The following is a 2,605-nucleotide window of genomic DNA, read 5'->3' as shown; positions in this document are numbered from 1 at the left end:
ACATAATTACTTTACGTGAAATCTGAACTATTATTTCAGGTATTCCAATAATTAATGCAATTTTTTTGTTTGAAATGAATTTGATAATACTAAGAAAGTATGATCAAAAAAAAAAAAGAAAATTTATGATATATTTGGGGAAATGTTACAGAATAAATTTGATTAAATCATTAAGATAAAATTCAAAATAAATGAAATATGCAAAATTGCATAATTTGAAATGTATTAAAATGAAAATTATAAAATTTCAAAACAAAAAAAAAAAAAATCTCTTCCAATCTTTTAGAAAGGAAATAATTTGAATAGAAAAAGTAATGGCTTAGTTTGTTTGCTTTTTTTTTCTTGCATTTTTATTACAAACTTTTCAAATGAAATGATTGGAATAAAAAAAAAAAAACGAAAAACGGAACTGAATGAATCATCGTGTAAATGAAAAAAGAATATTAATATTAACTAAAAATTTTGTTTGATGAAGTCGAAAAAAGAAAAAAAAGATGAAATATTTCAATTTTTGCAATTTCTATTTTTTATTTTATTTTAAATAAATTAAAATGAATTGAAAAAATTAGAAAAGAAAGAAATTAAAATTAAATGAGAAAATGAAATAAAAATGAAATGAAAGAATGAATAAAAAAGAAAAAAAAGTGAGTTATATGATAAATTATATCTGAAATAATGTGTAATAGAATAAAATAGATTACGATGATTAATTAATTAATCAAAATAATATTTTTATTATATTTCAAGATATGGAAGTATTGATCGTTTGGCAACATTAAATCATCGAAAATCATCATATAATGGTTTCTCATCCAATTTTGCTACCAAACGCAGTACAAGTTATGGTTCAGGTGATTTGAAAAAAAAAAAATTTTTTTTTACACTTCCGGTACGGAATGAATGTTTTCCTTTCTTCCGGACTGAAAAATTTCATCTCTTTTAAGTTAGCGAAAGCAGGAGGCAAAGAGATGGAGGAAAAAAAAAAGTGAAATTTATGACTGGAACATAAGCTTGACACAATGATTAATCGACTACTTGTAATGTTAAGCAAAAAAAAAAAAAAAATAATAATAATAAGCAAAATCTAGCTTTTGTTACTAAAAAAAAAAAACTTCGAAAAATATGCAACAATAATTTAATTAACTAACTAGTAAGTAACCAGCTAATTGATTAATTAATAATTGAAATGATAATTATGAAATGAATGCAAAATCAACAAAAAGGAAAAGAAAAAATAGAAAAGTTCTCTTTTTTAAGTAATTATTTCAATTGATTAATTATTTAAATCTTACTATTCGTTTTTTTTCTTGTTTTTATCTTTAATTAGGCATAATTGATTTCTTGTGGTTATTAATTATTTAATAAAAATTAAACTATCATCTGAATGAGTATAACATTGAGTGTTATTTAGGAACAAAACTAAATGATATGGGAGTATCATCGTTATCATCATTACGACGTTATGATAATGATTACAATTCTACATATGAACGACGAACATCGTTAGCTTCTTTTTTTCTTTTTAAATTTTATTTTCATTAATTCAATTTTTTTTCAAAAAATTTTTTTCATTTCAGTAATTGACAAAACAAACGAAATTATAATTCCATTAGTATAATGATTTTGAACAAAAAAAAAGGTTAATTCTAAAGACTTCTTAATTAATTAATTAATTTTATTTTAAAAACAAAAAGTGTTTGTGAAACCATCAATAATGATGGATCTTGCAAAATTAGATTATCAAATTGATAAAATAATTTATAAATATCAGAAAGATATTTGTATAAGTATTATTATCATTTTGTTAGGCTTAAATATTATCATACAATACTTTACATATATACTAATTATCAAATTATAACTGCTAAAGCATTCTAAAATACAATATAAAACTTTTTGATTAATTTAGTGCAAATTTAATTTAATTAAAATTTAAAAAATCACTTTATATGCAACAAATCCTTGCAAACATAACATAAATTATTTACTTAATTTAATTAAATTTAAGTTAATTTAATTTTTATCATTTATCAGTTATACACCAAGTCATTATTCCACATCCGGTTATGCATCATCGTCGTATGGAACATTACCACGTTATAATCGATCAAAAACTCCAAATTATATGGGTCGAGAACGAAATTTTGTATCAAATCGAGAATACAAATCTATGTCACGTTTCTCAACCGATAGGGTAAAATATTCTTTTTGTCCTTTTCTTTTAAAAAAAAAAGAAAAAAAGATAAACTTTAAAAAGATACATAAATTTAAAAGAATAATAAGGAATAGAAAATGAAGAAGAAAATGAAATGAATATTGAATGAGTTATCATAATGATTACAGTATCGAATTATGTTACTGCATTTGTCTTAATTCAATTTATCATTTGGTCTACAAGATAAGATGTATAAAATTTGATCAATGACTTACTTTTATCATGATTAAGTAAGCAGTCGCATTATCACTAGATACGTTTTGATCAGTGGCTCATTTTTATCATGATTAAGTAAGCAGTCGCATTATCACTAGATACGTTTTGATCAGTGGCTTATTTTTATCATGATTAAGTAAGCAGTCGCATTATCACTAGATACGTTTAGATCAG

This window comes from Loa loa, assembly GCF_000183805.2.
Source record: "Loa loa unplaced genomic scaffold supercont3.446, whole genome shotgun sequence".
Taxonomy (NCBI): domain Eukaryota; kingdom Metazoa; phylum Nematoda; class Chromadorea; order Rhabditida; family Onchocercidae; genus Loa; species Loa loa.
Note: the sequence above shows the minus strand (reverse complement) of the source record.